Source organism: Sarcophilus harrisii, chromosome 2, assembly GCF_902635505.1.
Source record: "Sarcophilus harrisii chromosome 2, mSarHar1.11, whole genome shotgun sequence".
NCBI lineage: Eukaryota > Metazoa > Chordata > Mammalia > Dasyuromorphia > Dasyuridae > Sarcophilus > Sarcophilus harrisii.
In genome coordinates, this window is record NC_045427.1 from 538,905,784 (window position 1) to 538,922,850 (window position 17,067).

General features: G+C 34.9%; 1 protein-coding gene across 4 annotated transcripts in view; it reads right to left on the bottom strand.

The window, feature by feature from the left end:
- The window catches only part of MCTP2 (multiple C2 and transmembrane domain containing 2), a 263,485-nt gene extending 247,281 nt beyond the window's left edge, over positions 1-16,204 (bottom strand). For 3 of the 4 annotated variants that reach the window (XM_023497266.2, XM_003755565.4, XM_031955532.1), the window contains exon 1: positions 15,905-16,204. The gene's annotated coding sequence lies outside the window, so the exon portion shown is untranslated. The remainder of the gene's footprint in view (positions 1-15,904) is intronic. The other variant, XM_023497262.2, reaches the window with a different exon arrangement.
- Positions 16,205-17,067: the final 863 nt, after the last annotated feature.

Below are 17,067 nucleotides of genomic sequence, written 5' to 3' on the forward strand. Positions count from 1 at the left end.
TAATGCTTAAAGGGAAAAACCATAAAGTATCCGGAAAAGAGCTCTTTAGAATGTCTCCTTTCCTAAGGTTTGAGATACATAAGGTTTTATTATATAAAATATATATTGCCTTTATTGTTGCCATACTTACTGTAAAAAGGTCCTACTAACTTCAAATTACAGTCATCGTTTTTTAAAATAATTGACACTGAATTATGCTTAGTAAAATAGTACAATCCACTTTTCCTCAAAACAGATAATATTCACATTAAAATTGCTAGCATGTTTTGCCTATTTTACAATTTTCAGTCCTTTCTATAATCATTTCTATACATAAGTATAAAAATCAAAGTGCATTATTTTTCCTCCTCTGCTTCTCCATAATGCCACCATTAGCTTCTGAATGACTTTATTTGCAAATGTTTCATTAGCTCATATCACTTAATACAAAACATCCATCCTTCCCTTTCTTTCTGATTTTTTTCTCCCAATGATGAGGTTCAGCACAGGGCAGAGAGCTGTGGGAACCCCTTCCGGTCAGCGCAGGTCCTTCGTAAAAGAATTTACAAACCTGAAAAGTTAGACTGGCAAAAAGAAGTTTATTGGCATTGAGAAGTCAGCTTTTGCTAGGAGGCTGACTTCCTTAATGGCAAGGTCCTGACACAGAAGTAAAGGTCTAGCAGAGAAACCCTGGCAGAGAGATAAAGAGGAGTTAATGCTGAGAAGAGAATGTCTTCTCAGTGGGCAGGAGGTTCTTGCAGGCAGCTATGCCAAGGAGAGGTCCCTTGGCATGGCATGATTCCAGCTTTTGGCCCTCTGCAAAGAAATGAGCTAAAAAAAACTTATTTTATCTTGGCTGGGAGCTGGGGGCAGTTTAAGTTGAAATCAGACCAAAAATTTCAAATTGAATAGAAGTTTTCCAATTGAATGAATAGTCCTAGACTAATCTTCAACTCAATAGAGGGCATAATCAGTAGTGAGTGTTATCAGTGGAGGGTGTGCAGGTCTCCTCCAGGATAACAGAATAAAACTCTTTATCTTAATTCCCTGGGAATGGTCTTTCTCAGGGGATACCTTTTCAGAGTTCAAGGAGAATTTTTCCCATTCAAGGAGTTTCTCAAGCATTTACCTCATGGTTCCCCCCAAGTCAGGACAGTATCAGGGTTCCCCATCACAAACATGATTCATAAAGAAATATGTATTTAAAAAATGAATGTACATGCATAACCGAAAAAAAAAGAAAAAGAAAAAGAAAAAAGTAAAAAATAAAGGATCCAGTTATATATACTTATTAAAAAATCATTCAGAGCCAACAAAAAGGGGAGGGGGAGGACAACTCCCAATTCTCATTGCTAAGTCATAAATCCATTTAGTTACATTTTGCTTGGCAAGTAATTTCAAAGGCTTGATACTTTGGGGAGTCCATGATTTGCCTCAACATATTTTTAATAGATATACAATGCTGGAGGAACTGAGGCAAGATAGAGATTAGAGAGTATTTAATAATTTATTTAAAAGGGAGAGATTTAATAGGATGGATACATGGTTTGGTCCCAGGGCTGAATGAAGCTATTGTCTCCAAGAATCCAGCCAACAACATGAGTTCTCAATGACATATATACACATGGCTCAGCCTCAGGGGGTAGACTGAGGCAGGACTGGAGTCAGGATCCTGAGAGTGAGAATGGGATTCTGACAAGGTGGGATGAGCCTCTGGAGAGGGGGATGACAAAATAGGGGGAGACACCCTGAACATGGGGAGAGACATCTTGATAAGACAGTAACTGGTATCCTGATAGCTTGGGATGGGGAGAGGCATTCTGATATTTTAAAATATAAGATCTTTTATACTTATCAAATATTCTGATACAGAGGGAGGGGAGGTTTTACGGGAAAATTATAAACCGAGGCAGAAAAATTAGAAAAACTGAGTCAGGACTGGGTCAGGATAATTAAGGAAACTGAGTCAGGACAATAAAAGAGAACTGTGACATAAAAGATACAGCATTATGTGGAAAAAAAAAGCCTCATACATATAAAATATATGGTTCTCAGTCTTCCATAGTATATTCACCGTATGAAATTTTAAAAACTTCATTATCACATGGAGAGAATGGAATATATCTTTTACAGCCAGTGCAGGGCAATAACTAAACCACTAAGGTTCATTAATTCACTATAGACCTAATAAGTTCGATATTTAAGTCACATGAACTATAGAAATATATAAATATATAATCAACATTTATGTAATGTGTAAATGTATTGTAAACAAGTAAATAGGTATATATATGTATATACAGACAAAAGGATAAGAGGAAGGAAATAAATCTTTTATTAAGTACCTACTATATGCCAGGCATTGTGCTAAATGCTTTACAAATACTATGTATTTCATCTTTACAACTTTGATAAGTGCCATTATTCTCCTCATTTAGTAGTTAAGGATATTAAGGCAGACAGAGGTTAAATGACTTGCCTGAGGTAATACATTAAGTGACTGAGGCTAGTTTTGAAACTGGGTTTTCCAGAAGTCACTTAATTGCCTCTCACACATAGAATTAGATTTTGGAATCTCCTAGCATTATAACCTTATCACCAGTGCCTATTATAACAATCTATAACTTAGTTTTTGTTATTTGGTCATTTTAATCATGTCCAACTCTTCGTAACCCCATTTGGGGGTTTTCTTGGCAAACATAAATATACATGGCAAAAATGGTTTGACATTTCCTTCCCCAGCTCATTTTACAGATGTGGAAATTGAGGCAAACAGGGTTAAGTGATTTGTCTAGGATCATAGAGAAGTGCCTGGGGCCAAATTTGAATTCATTGAAGTTAATTCTTCCTGACTTCAAACCCTTCACTTTACTGTGTCACTTAGCTGCCTCTATGACTTAGTAGATAAATCTTTAGAGTATTTCCTAAGGAATAAAGAAGTTATATGATTTACCCAAAATCAAGCATCTAAGAAATATTAGTTAGAATTTAAACCTAGCTCTTCTAGACACCACAGTATTCTGTCAATTATATCACTTTTTCTCTGCTTTATATGTCTCTGTGTGTGTGTGTATGTGTGTGTGTGTGTGTGTGTGTATACCTATTTTATGAGTTCCTAAATGGTGGGTGCATTGGGTAGAAAGAAACAAGAACTGATAAAAATTATTCCCTGGGGCAGGAAGGAAGAAGGCTCTAATAATGAAATCAATATAGTTTGGTGGTCTCACTCTCTGGAGGTAATCTAGTAAGAAATTCAAATTATGTCAAATCCCCGGGGCTAAATTCTCCCTATAAATGTACTTATGGCCCATCCCATGGCTACTGTCTTCCTTTGGGTCAGTTCACCACTGACACTCGGCCTCTCTATATCTTTCCCTTTACCCCTTCCCCATGCCATGTGATATCTCCCCTAACACCACTATGCTTCCCAACCCCATTTCTCCTCCCTACAGCTAACTCCTTTGGGCTGCTAAGACTCTTTCAGGATTTAGTCTGCCAGCTAAGGGCTTGCCCCATCCTCATGAGGAGTTTCTTTTCTTCTGGTAAATGGCAAGTTCCACTAGGAGAATTGCCCTTTTCATCATTAATTATTAAAACCACTTTTTATGCTCTCTGAACTTTATTTCATATTTACCATTCCTAGTGTCTATTATATCCCCATAAATAAATTTACCTTTTGTTAAAGAGAATGGACATTGTGAATTCTTCACATGATAGAATAACTTTTTGTGCCTGCCATTATCTGGTGTCTACCTCAGCAACATCATATTCTTATCCATAAGTGTATGTGCATATGCATGCATATCAATATATAAAAATGCACTATACATTTATATATGTATATATGTATATATATACATATATAAAGCAGAGAGAAACGCAGAATTCAAAGTGGAAATAGATGTAAAAAATGTGTTATCAATGAAGCTAATATGTACCTAGCAACTGAAAGCTATCAATTTGTACTTAATCTATTCCACTGGTCCACCACTCTATTTCTTAGCCAATATTAGAATGTTCTGATAATCATGGCTTTATAATACAGTTTGAGATCTAATATATCTAGACCATTGTCTTTCAACATATTTTTATTGATTCTTTCGGTATCTTTGTGCATTTGTTCTTCCAGATGAATTGTCATTTTTTTATAAATCTATAAAATAACTTTTGATAGTTTGATTATTATGAAACTGAATAAATAGATAAATTTAGGTAGAATTTCATTTTTATTATATTGCCCTGATCTACCCATGAGTAATGTGAAAATGTTTTATAGTTGTATTCATATAGTTCCTGAGTTTGCCTCAGCAAGGAGACATCCAATTATGTTATGTTATGTTATTTATTAAGTGGAACTTCTCTTTCTATCTCTTGTGGCTGGACTTTGTTAGTAATATATAGAAAAGCTGAGAATTTATGTGGGTTTATTTTGCATTCTTCAATTTTACCAAAGATGTTAATAATTTCAAGTAGATTTTAGTTGATTTTCTAAGTATAATGTTATAATATCTGCAAAAAATAATAGTCTGGTTTCCTTGTTGAGCATTCTAATTACTTCTTTTTCTTTGCTTACTGCTATAGCTAACATATACTAAAACAGTAAATAACAGAAATTATAACAGATACCCTTGTTTTATCCCTGACTGTTTTGGGAAGACTTCTTGCTTATTCCCCATTACAGATAATGCTTATTGATAGTTTTAGATAAATATTATTTTAAGATAAATTCCATTTGTTCCTCTGCTCTGTAATATTTTAATAGGAATGGATGCTGTATTTTGTTAAAAGTTTTTTCTGCATCGATTGAGATAATCATATGTTTTTTTGGTTTTGTAATGGACATAGTCAATTACACTGGTAATTTTCCTAATATTGCACCAGTCCTGAATTCCTGGTATGTATGTATGTATGTATGTATATATATATATATATATATATCATTTGGTTATAATATAGGATCCTTGTGATATGTTGCAGTAATCTCTTTGCTAGTATTTTATTAAAAATTTTTGTCAATATTCATTAGGGAATTTCCTCTATAATTTTCTTTTTCCATTTTGGTTCTTTCTGATTTGAATATCAGCACCATATTTGTGTTATAAAAGTAATTTAGTAGGATTCCTTCTTCATCTCTTTTTCCAAATAGTTTAAATAATATTGGGATAAATTGTTCTTTAAATGTTTGTAGAATTCACTTGTAAATCCACCTAATCCTAGGAATTTTTTCTTAGGAAGTTCATTAATGACTTGTTTAAATTATTTTAATTAGCAAAATTTGAAAGTCCACTATTTCTTTTTTTTTATTAAAGCTTTTTTATTTTCAAAACATATGCATGGATAATTTTTCAACATTGACCCTTGCAAAACCTTGTGTTCCAATTTTTCCCTACCCTTGCCCCATTCCTCCCCTAGATTGCATGTAATTTAATATATGTTAAGCATGGTAAAAATATATGTTAAATTCAATATATACATACACATTTATACAATTATCTTGCTGCACAAGAAAAATCAGATCAAAAAGGAAAAAAAGGAAAGAAAATAAAATGCAAGCAAACAACAACAAAAAAAGTAAAAATACTGTGTTATGATCCACACTTAGTTTCTAGTCATTGCCTATTTTGTCCTGTGAATCTAATCTATTCCACTGATTGACTACTCTATTTCTTAGCGATTACCAAATGATTTTGATGACCACTGCTTTATAATATAGTTTTAGGTCTGGCACAGCTAGGCCACCTTCATTGCCATTTTTTTTTTTCACTAATTTTCTTGAAATTCTTGACCTTTTCTTCTTCCAGATGAACTTTATTATATTTTTCAAGATTTGTAAAATAATTTCTTGAGAGTTTGATTGGTATGGTACTGAATAAATAAATTAATTTAGATAGCACTGTCATTTTATCATATTCACTCAGCCTATCCATGAGCACTTAATATTTTTCCAATTGATTAGATCTGATTTTATTTGTGTGGAAAATGTTTTGTAGTTGTCTTCATATAGTTCCTGACTTTGCCCTGGTAGATAGACTGCATGATCAATTATTTCTTTTTTTGGTGATTTGTGCTCAGGATGGAGGTGCTAGGAGGTGCAATTCTTACTGGATTGCACAGATTGTTCACTTGTTTAGGAGGCTACTGATTTGCAGAAGGGTGGAGCCTTTCTGGGGGATTGTCCAGGCTCAGAATCTTGCTGAAGGTCCCTTGCTGTGAGTCTAGCTGCTGCTGCTGTTCTTGGACCACCCTACCCACCCCAGTGAGACAGAAGTTTCTTTCTATCCTTGTAAACTGCATCTCTACTCCTAGACCAATTTTGAGGCAGTTTACTAGTTGTTTGAAGGGATACTTGAGAGGGTTTCAGAAGGTTCCTTCCTCTTTCTGACATCTTGGCACTAAAAGTCCTTGTTTCTATTTTAAAATCAATATCAAAGTTCAATTTTAGCAATTTTTACTTGCTATGTTCTCTTGTTCTTCATCTCTGTCTCTCTGTCTCTCTTTCTTCCCCTCTCTCTCATGATGAGTGTCAGTTGATTAGAAAGAAAATGCATGTGTTTAAACAACCAAAGCATGTTTTACATTGCTCCATATGTTTTCCATTAATCAAGTGTAGTTTTTTGTCTTTTTTTTAAAATTATTATTCATTCTCTGGGCAGAATCCTATATGTTTATTTCTGTTTTAAGCCCCTTTTTCTGTAAGTACACAACATTATTCAAACACTATAAATATTACAAAACAACTAAAATCCATGGTTGAAAGATCATATGTAAGAAGAGAAAGCTTCTATTTCCGGCAGGTGTCTCAACACACTATGACTACCTAAGAATATGAAGGACTAATATATGCTCTACAAACAGCTTAAAAACGTATTGTAAAATAAGGAAAGGTGTTTACATATGAAATTAATTTAAGAAGCACTCACTCCATTTCTGACCTTTCCCAAAAAGCTAATGCAATTGAAAAGGAAATATAGCCAAGAAAAACAAAACATATAAGAAATAATTTTCAACTTAGATTTTATACAATTGTGAATCAAAGACATCTTCAAAAATAAAGATCATTCTGTGGAAAATATCTAACTACTAGGCTCAGATTGTTCTATCTAAGAGTCCTAGAGCAGAAGAAATATGATATAAGACTCTGCACTTGAAGATCATGGGAAGAGAGACAGTGGTCAGACCTCAGACAAATTAATTTTCCTATAAGTCACTTTACTCAGTGATTCCTTTTACTATCATTACAGTCAATACTGAGTGATCAGAAACTGAAGCACAAAACCTAAAAGACTTTTAATATAATTAGCTTCTTAATTTAAAAAAAAAAAAAACTTAGGCTCTTTTGACACTTAGTACTGTTTGATACAGAATAGGTAAATAAAATAAGAAAAGCTGACTCCTTTGAAGGTCATTATTAAGTGCAGCAAATATGAAAAGCAATTAATCAATCCCCCAGTCTATTTTCCCCTCCATCAATCCTATCCAAAACAGACCAACTACTTTTCTAGTCATTGTCACAAAAGATATGATCAGTAAGTTAATAATAGATATCTCACACTTGTCCAAAACCTAAAGGAAACCTATACGACTGCTTTCAAAATTATCTGTCATTTACCATACCCTCTTCTATCTTTAAAATTTTGTTGTTGTTCAGTCATTTTCCAGTAGCATCTGACTCTTCATGATCTCATTTGGGGTTTTATCAGGAAAGATATTGGTGTGGTTTACCATTTCCTTCACCAGTTCATTTTACAAATAATGGTTCACACAGCTAAGTGTTTGAGGCTAGATTTGAATTCAGAAAAATGAGTCTTTCTGACTCCCACCCAGCACTCTAGCCATTGTACCCCCTAGCTGCCCTTATTTATATTTAGTGGAGGTTGTTGAAATTTCAGAACTGAATTTCCCATACAGCTATTTGTCTTCCACCAACAATTAGGGAAATAAAAGCAAAGAGGAACAAATTGAGAAAAGCATTAAAAGAGAATAATGTGTGAGGACTTCCTCTTCCCTTATGCTTCCTCTCCAAGTTTTTAGCACAGTAACTGACACCTTTTTAAAAAAAATTTATTGTGATTTTATTTGTGATATTAATATCCCAGAAATATTAATGCAGTTTTTTGTTATTAAAAGTTCAAAACTATGCTAAGACTTTTGGGACACATCCCTATTCAATGAATAAATTCCAATGGCTCCCTTTACCTTTCTAGTTCACTGGAATGGCATTCAAAGTTCTTCACAACTTTGTACCTTTCTTTTTTACTCACTCTTCTTTCTCCATATTTCCCTCTACATATTTTGTAATCCAGTAGTCCCTTGTTGTCCCTGCAAGATATCTCACCTCCAGACTGTGCATTTTAATAGTCCATTTCTCTTCTCTAAAATATTCTCTATCCCCAACCTCCTAATTTCCTTGGCTTCCCTAAAGTTTAAGTTAAATATCATCTTCTATAAGAAACTTCCTCATTTTTTATAATATAGCATCTCAATGGCAAAGAATGGCAATTCTTCCCTGATTAACTATGACACAATGAATTGATATAGACATACAATCATTTTCAGCCTTTAGTTTTCTCTTCAGAACTTTGTATTAAGTCTTTAGTCTTTATATACATTAGTCTATTATTAACTATTTAACTAAATGTAAGTATTTGTTTTTCCTTTAAAAAGGAAGGACAAAAATTCTGGGTACTGAACAGAGTCTTCATAGATTACAACTACTAAATTTGATCTGCTTTAGAAAAATCTTTCCTGCCTATGAAAACATGTCAGCATTTAAAAATATGCCTCTATTCATTTTTGAAAGATTGTATGATAATTTGGATTCACTTTTACTTTTTATGGAAATAATAAATTACTTTTAAAAATATTATCTAATTTTTCTCCTTTAAAAAAAAAAAGGAGCAGTTCAGCAAAGACAACTATCAACAAAATCTGTGTACAAAATACATAGTTTCACCTCTGTAAAAGAGGAAAGAGAATTTTCTTTTCTCTTATCTAAGGCCACATCAGCTTTGCTTCTGTTGAATTTCTGGTACAGAAGGAAACATCAGGCAAAATAAGCACCCACACTGTACAGACCTGCTTAGTACATGATCAGAAAGGCAATAGGCCTTTTCAGGTTCACCTCTGCAAATTTCTGTTTCTCTCCTTTCTTTTCAATGAATTAAGTACGATAAAGTTACAGGAAGGAAAGATTGGCCACATACTATAATAAACTTATTGGAATAACAAGTTTGATCAGTGTCCATAAAGGTGCATTAGATCTGTATCTGGGGCATCAGATTTCAGTTATAATGAGGCTTAACTGTGTCCTCCCACTTTAAGTCGCCTAACATTTCAGACTTAGAGACTTTCTGCTACATCCTAAGAGTGTTTTTTGGTCTGTTCCAGTCTTTATGTTTTATGACAAAGAAAACATCTTGGAATTAAAGAGTTACAGGGTCCTCAAACTATGGCCCGTGGGCCAAATGTGGCAGCTGAGGACGTTTATCCCTCTCACCCAGGGCAATGAAGTTTCTTTATTTAAAGGCCACAAAACAAAGTTTTTGTTTTTACTATAGTCCAGCCCTCCAACAGTTTGAGGGACAGTGAACTGGCCCCCCTATTTAAAAAGTTTGAAGACCCCTCAGTTAGACCATTATAGTTCTTTAAGCTTATAAAATGGAGGCAATGTGTTAAATGTTATTAGTTGCCTCTTTAGTTGAAATTGTTAAACATTTGCTTTTAGTTTGGGGGGAAAATACCATCCCAGGACAAAATCAGCAAAACAAGACACTCCAGGGGTCCAACTCAAGACATTTTGCATATATATCAAATTCCAGAGTTTGCTCCATTGTTATGATAAGGCTCAAAAATATTAGGTTAAAAAAACCAAAAGCATCATCATGGTCAAGTCTGCCTCATGCTAACTGTGTAATATCTTGGACATGTCACTCTTATTGTCCCAAGCTACTGGTAACACCAGAAGTTGAAGAAAAGTTACTAATCTGCACTAGTAGACCCAATTTACTCATTGGAAAGCTCCCTATCATCAGTGAAATCACAGCTACACCCATATTACAACAAGCATCCAAATATTTTGTTTGGGCCTTTAAATGCCCAAAACATTTTCATCTCAGGAAAAAGTATACTATTTTGAAACCAAAATGAACTCTATATCTCATTTGAACAAATTGTGGTCTAGTGTGTACTTAAAAGAAATGATTTCTTGGCTTGTTCCACAGATGGCTTCTTTTGGAGAGAGAATGTTATTACATCACCTGGGTTAGGGAAAGGACAATTTTACCAAAGCATCCAGTCACATTTACTCATGATCACACAAGGCTGGAAATGTAATCAAAGGAATATAAACAATCACTCAATCTGTATCAATATACAATGCTGATGTCAACAGATACACATGTGTGTGTGTGTGTGTGTGACGGGAAGGAATTGGGGTGGGTCTATGTCTGTGTATCTCTTACCTGCATGTCTGGGTATCTTTCTCCTTGTCTACCTGCCTGCCTCTCTTTTCCAAATGGTTTTTCTCAATTTGTTTCCATCTTCTCTCCTCCATTTTCCATATATTTAGTTCAAAATAATCTGCATTTTCTTAGGGATTTCATTTCTGCACTCAGGCTTAGGAGTACAGTACAACAACCTCAAAGAAAAGGGAAACAAGGTCCCACAGAATTCAAATTACTTGATGAAGGTGATCTTGGACAAATCAGGAATGGAAACCAAGTCTTGACTCACAGTTCAGATCTATTTGTTCTATACTATGCTGTCTCCAAAAAAAGAATATATGGATAATCACACTGTTTAAGAAAGCCAGAATTATGAGGCAGCTAGGTGGTGCAGTGGATAGAGTACCAGCCCTGAAGTCAGGAGGACCTAAGTTCAAATCTGGCCTCAGATACTTAACACTTCCTATCTGTGTGACCCTGGACAAGTCAGTTACTCCCAATTGTCTCAGAAAAAAAAAAAAAAAGCCATTATCATTTTAGACAGATTAACAAGCATTTCCCTTGAAAGAAAAGTTAGCTTTTATAAATTCTCTATGGGGAAATTGAGGAAAAGAAAATAAATGTACTTAAGCAAAATAAAATTACCACATATAAATATATGATGCCCTTTTTATCTGTTTTATTCCTCACTATGTTTTCTGAACATAAAAACTATCAATTTTTTTTTTATTTTAAGAAGCAAAAACACCCAATAATATTTCAGTGTGATGAGGTCTTCAGTATTGGGTATGTTTAACAGAAAGAAAGTAAAGAATTGATAAAAATTAATACCTGAGGCAAGCAGGCAGTTGGGGGAAGGGAGGAAGGGAAGGCACTGATAAAGATGATCACTTTAGTTCTGTGGTTCCATGCTCTAGGGAGGTTATCCAGTCAGAAATCCAAGTTATGTCAAACTCTTTAGGTCTATCTTCTGTAGAGGTCTCGAGCAGCCTCACTTTGCCATGTCCTATCAGAAATCCTAGTCACATTCCTGAGGTTATATTTTTCCTAAAAAACATCTTCTTAAGGGGCATGGCTTAGCTGTTGCTCTCCTTTGAGTCATCTGGCCATGGCACTTTGCCTCATGGTGTCTTTCTCTTTACCTCTCTCTTATGCCATGTGTTATCTCTCCTAACTCTACTACATTTCTCAACCTCATTTCTCCTCCTTACAGCTTACTAACTTTTTTAGAGCGCTAAGACCCTTTCAGGATTTCGCTTGCCAGCTAAAGACATGCCCTAACCTTATGGAGCACTCCCTTTTTACTGGATAATTGTGAATTCCACTGAGGAACTTGTCTTTTTATGCTCTAATGAAGGGTATCTATTGTATCCTTTCATTTTGACTGTATCCCTGTTCCTCTAAATAAATTTAACTTTTTTCCAATGGCCATGGTGAATTTTTCACCTAATTTGAACCCCAACTTTTGGTGCCTACCATCATCTGGTTCCTTACAACACCCACATCAAATGTATTTAATAAGAGTTTTCTTCTACCTTTAAGAAAAAAAATTGTGATTCACATAGTACATATTGACACAGAACACAAAGTAAAAAGCAATAATCTCAAAATTCTGGTAATTGGGCAGTTAAAAATAAATTTTTAAAAGTACCTATAACAGAAGTCTGGGAGATGGGAAGGAACAAGTTAATGAAGGAAATGTCTCAAAAACCAATTTGTTATTAATGACCAGAACCACACCCTACCTCTTTTTCCCCCCCTTACACATAAATAGTTTATGTTGTTTAAAGGCAATTGGCTTTGTATCTTTCTCTGCATTTGCTGTGTTTTTTCAGATTAATTCTGTAAACATTTCTGGATAACTCTACTCCCTTCCTGATTGCTCTGCAAATTAGAGAGTTAGACTAGATAATCTCTATGCCCCCATGCAATTCAAAATTTCTATGCCTCTATGACTTGGTAAAGTGTAGTATTTGTGTGCCAGTTCACATGGGAATGAGAAAGATGAAGAAAATGTCAGAGAACTGTTACCTGTTTAGACAAGTCTGAAATTCTGAGAATAATCACTGCCAAAGTCTCCTGGGTGACTCAGAATTCTATTGAGATTCTATATTTTATTGAAAATTCTACAGAATTCTGGTATTGAGAAAATACCAAGTAAGACTTTTGTTACATGATGATTAATTAATATATGTGATGTGATTAATTCAGAAACACTTTAGGATTTAGTGTTGGAAGAGTCACTAGTATTTACACCTGGTCATACAAGTTAGTAAGTGCTCAAATCAGGATCCCTGTCTTGATTTTTGAAGTTTAATTTTTTAACCTGAATATGAAATGTTATATTTGTCCATATTACATTTTGCTTTGTTAGTTCGAACATACATGTTTGCTTATGTCCAGCTTTTAATTATTCAATTAACAAGCATTTATTAAACTGCTACTACATGTCAGGTACTATTCTAAGCACTCGAAATAACAAAAGTAAATAAATAAAAGTGCCCTGCCGTTGAGGAATTTACAATCTAAGTAGAAGAGATAAAAGGCAAAAATAGACCAATTTATTATATCAAATCATCTGTAAGGACTCCTTTAATATCTAGAAAAGTAACTCAACATCTGTTTCACCCACAATAGGCAGCTTGATTTTCTAAGTCATGACTCTGTGTTTGTAGAAGGCATCTTCTGTGTCTGGAACAGACCTCCTCTCTTCAGAATATATATTTTTTTCCTCTTTTCGAGGTTCAAGTAAGGAACCTTCTCTAGGAAGCCTTAATTACCTTTTCCCATGCCTTCAAGTATTACAACTTTCCCCCACCTCCCTATTGGCAGTCTTATTTGTTTCCCAGGTATATCCTCCCAAAAGGACTCTAAATTTCTTGAAGGCAGAAATGAGCGCAGTTTTGTCATTAAAACCCTTGGTTCCAGAAACAGTATCATGACAGATTTCTCTTCAGTTCACATTAAAAAAAATCTGCTCTGAGCTATAAATATAAATATAAAACCATATTTATCAAATAATCTAATACCTCCATTTTAGAATATAATCACACAAAATGATTAGGAAATTCCATTAGAAAAGAATCTTTGGAATTCTTAAAGATTAGTTTCCTTTCCCATTCTAAAGTAAATAATGAGCTTTGTCAAGGTGATTATATCAGTTAAAACAATTTATAGGTCAAACTATTAGAGTTTTTTTTAACTAAACTATAAATTTAATAAATTCTTAATTTCTTCTCATTTTACTACACTATTTCTAGGCTTTTTCCACCAAATAGAACAAATTTGAAAAATATCCAATCAAAATTGTTAAATAAATAAATATTAATTTAATTTTCTAAGATACAATAATGATCTCTATCTCATAGAAATGAAAACTAATTATGACAAAAATGTTACTATGTAGAAAATCCATCTGCAAAGTCATTAACTGTAGGTTTTTCTTCCTTTTTTGGACCTGAGACCCCATAAAATGTGACAAACAACACTATCTTTCAAATTTACATTTAGTTAGTTCCTTGTTCAAGATAAGAACTTATATTACAAGGGTTGTCTAAATCCATGATACACAGAAGGAGAAACCACCCAACTATTTTATCAACACTATCAACATCACTATCTTACACAATCATTGTAGATGGAAGGATAAACCAGAAGCCAGAATTCAATAAGAAGAGTACAGGACTGGAATGTATTTTTAAAATTGTACACTTGTGACAATTTAAAATTTTCACACTAAACAAAGACACATTTTTACCCCAATATTTTTGGGGTGAAACAATATATCTATGAAGCAAGGTGTATTACAGTTTCTGAAGAATTACAGCTTCAGGTCACACAAAGGGCAGCCAATGTATGATCTACTTAAGTAAAGAGATCCATAATTAAACCTGTGAATAGTGGTTCAAAAGTATGCAAAATACACTATTTTAAAGTAAAGTGTGGCCAGAAAAGATAAGCCAGGGGTAAAAATCAATGAACACCTCATATGCTCTATTTGTTGCTCCCATGCTCACTCCATGACACCTCATGAAATCAAGAATACCCTAAGTGAAACTCCCTTGGAAGATTTACAGGAAATATATTAATAAGAGTCATACAAGGTGAGAAGGCATAGAATGAATAAAGTTTGTACCACAGGGTGTACCTACTATAAAAATGCATTACAGGGTGTGTCTACTATAAAAAGAACAGGATTTTTAAAAAAAGTATTAGTTTATTCTATCAAGTAAGATTGCATTATATTGGACCAGAGACATACATTTGTATACACACACTCACATACACACATATATATATGTATATATATACATATATATATATATATATATATAATATGTACGTACATTAACATTTTATTATATGCTTTGAGTTTGATAAAATAACATTCATTATATCCTTAGAATCTGACAGTATACATCTTTCAAATTCTGTAAGATGTCAAGTGTCTCAACGTTTAAGCATTTTAAGACACACTAATAAAGGTCTGTAGACAGCTGTCCATTTGACAATTATCTTGGTGTACACAGAAATTAATTTTTAAAGCAACTATGTTGCTGACAGAGATCTCTAGTGTCAAATTTTAAGTCTCACTAGTCTAACAGAAACAAATGCTCCGGGAAAACTAAAAATCAAATCAGTAGCAAACCATTTTGCAATTCTGCATATTCCTGAAGTAGGTTTAATTAGAAAAAAAGAGTTTTATACCCCACCATGACTATGCTAAATATTACTTCCTGTACATGGTTTTAAACCACTCTCTAAATGAATAGATTCTTACACCTCTACTTCCTCTAAACTTCATTTAGACAAGTTAAAACACTGACTATGAAAATTCAGATGATTTAAAGTTCGATAATGCATGATTTGATTAGCAAATATGAATGATGTCTGGAGTGTTTGCCACAGCAGTATTTAACCTTTACATAAACCAAGTCTGGCTCAACATAATAGTTTATTATTTTCCAGAGAGTCTGAAGAGAGGAAGTATGTAATTTGCACAATTAGCATAATGCTTTCTGCTTTAATGTTGCTAAACAAATGAACCGACCTAAAACAGAACTACACAAAGTACATTCACCGGGTTTGTGCTCGGAGAAAGCCTCAACGCCGTTGAATGTGGATTAATAATCTAACCATATAGGAGAAAGTAGAGACTTTTACAGTGGTTCGTTCCCAAACGCTCTATGCGGACTCAGTTTGTATTCTTTTAAACGCCCTAAAGAGATCCTTCTCGGAGACAATTTAAGCTCCTCTCTCCCCGTGGTTCCATCGATTAGTTCAGATCCAATAATCCAATGTCCTCCTCCAGTTCTCCGTCGGAGATTACCTTGCCAGTCAGTGCTACGCGTCCTAAAAGCGCTTCAGGCAACCTGGGGCCACAGAGCCCAACTGGGCTACATCCCAGAGAGGCAAGTGCACCTCTCCCAGACTCCCGGAACTGACAGAGATCCAAGTGAGTGCTAGGTAGCTAGCTGCCTTACCTGCCCAAAGTCAGCGCTCCCCAGAGCCAGGAGTCCTGCCCTGGTGAAAGGCGCTCAGTCCCACCGGGTCAGAAAGCTCCGCGTTCAGCTCACCTGCTCAGTTCGTACTGGCGGCTGGAGCCGGTGAGGCTCAAGCCTGGGGAAAGCTTGCCCAGGTTCTCCCCTAGGGACGCCGGCTGCAGGGCGGGAGGGACGAAAGGGGTGGCAGCGGGGGAGGCATCACGACCAACAGCTGCAACTTCCTAGCACTCACACATACATACATACATACACACACACAGTCACACTCACTCACTCACACGCGAGCAGTCTCTTAAAGGGGAACAGTCAGTCCAGTCCGTGAACTTTAAATAGCCTCCGACCAAAAAGACGGAAGCACTTTGGCAAGTTTACCATAAACTCAGGTGGCTAGATTTCCATGGAGAGAGCAGGAAGAAAGAATATTTCAGGCTGGTTATGTCTAAATTGGTTCACTGAAAAAATACCAGGAAAATCTGACCGTATATGTGGCAGCTTGTTTCGTTTTCTAGCCCTGGCACCTTGCATAGGATAGGCACACACAATAAATGCTTGTTGAATTTGAAACTTTCAAAACTATCAACTAAACAATTACATGCTGTAGGGCCTAAATTTACAACGCTTCAGATACTGGCTAGATGACTTACTAAAGAGAATCCCAGACTTGGAACTAGGCAGACCCGAGTTCAAATACTGCCTCACACACAATTATGGGAGCCTGAACAAGTTACTTGAAAGACCAGAATTTAAGAATATCTGGAGGAATTGAGCAAATTTTTGCTGTCAGATGATGGGCCCCGTTCTTTTAGGCTCAGGTTTCCTTTTTCTGTAAAAATGTAATAATAGTACCTGCTTGATATGAGGTTCAAATGAAATAATGAATATAAAGTGTAAATGCTTGTTAACATTATTTATTAATTCTGACACCTATGGGGAAAAATTATAGGAACATCATTTATAGACTAAAACCTATAGGGACAGCAAGATTTAATCATAGGATCATAGGCTTGGAGTTTGAAGGATCCTGTGAGAAGATATCTTACAGAAGAGGGAAATGAAACTCTGAAATATTAAGTGTCTGAGCCACACCACAGAATTAGGAAACAACAGAATTGGGATCAAAAGTTTAGTCCTCTGATCCCAGA